This window comes from Phytophthora infestans, genomic scaffold (assembly GCF_000142945.1).
Source record: "Phytophthora infestans T30-4 supercont1.15 genomic scaffold, whole genome shotgun sequence".
NCBI lineage: Eukaryota > Oomycota > Peronosporomycetes > Peronosporales > Peronosporaceae > Phytophthora > Phytophthora infestans.
In genome coordinates, this window is record NW_003303744.1 from 735430 (window position 1) to 736475 (window position 1046).

The window sequence follows — 1046 nt, forward strand, 5'->3', positions numbered from 1 at the left end:
CACGTTGTACGAGAATACAACGCTGCCGCGGATTCGTTAGCCACTGAAGCGCTGGAATCGAAGGTCAGTCGGGTAATCTTGGCTGAAACTCGCAAGTCGGAATTGGCATCGCTGAATCGCATCCACGAAATGATCTACGAACCGGATGAAGACTCGGTAGATGTTTCGTCACGTGGAACAAAGCGTCAAGTACATGTACTGTCAGGCAGCGAATCTTCAAAGTGGAAAACTTTCGAAAATTTCGTGGTGGATTACAGTTCACCAAAGTGCGATTATGGTAATATGGCAGTGATGACTCGGCGACAGACGAAAGCTAAGAAACGCGTCAGGTTTGCGGATGAGCACTCGGAGGAGGTCTCGAAAGCTCAAGAACAGCATGAAGAACGACGAGAGACGTCCACCGAAGATTCATTTGGCGAAGATTTGCCAGACCATCCTCACAAGACTGTACCAGCGGCATTTCCCGATGCGGAAGATGTTGACCCGGTAGCGATACAGCGGGAACGACGCAGACGGATACTGGTGGCACAAGACGAGGAGCAGAAGTGGTTTAACATCAAGAAAGTGCTTCAGGGCCAAGCAAAAGAGCTGAGTTACAAAGAAGCTCGAGATGCCTGGAAGTACGCTGACCGGTTCGTGTTATCAGAAGACGGCGTGCTTCACTATCTTGGATTGAATCGTCGGTACGACCACGGTTGGCAAGAGGAGACCAAGCTGCGGCTTGTGGAACAACGATGATTCAAGAGGTCTTGCAGAACTGTCACGACTCGCTGGAAGGAGGACATCAAGGTGTGGTGAGAACGTTCCATCGCGTTAAGTCCGATTATTATTGGATCGGCTTGTACGCTGACGTGGAGAAGCATGTGAAGTCATGTCCAGATTGCAGCTCGAGTAAAAGCCGTCCACAGCTTCGTGGATACTCACCTGGTAACGTGCTAGCCGAACGACCTTTCCAGATCGTCTCGATGGATTTTGTGATCCCACTACCGAAATCTCGTAGGGGCAACACGGCGTTGCTCCTATTTCAGTGCTCGTTCACGGGATGA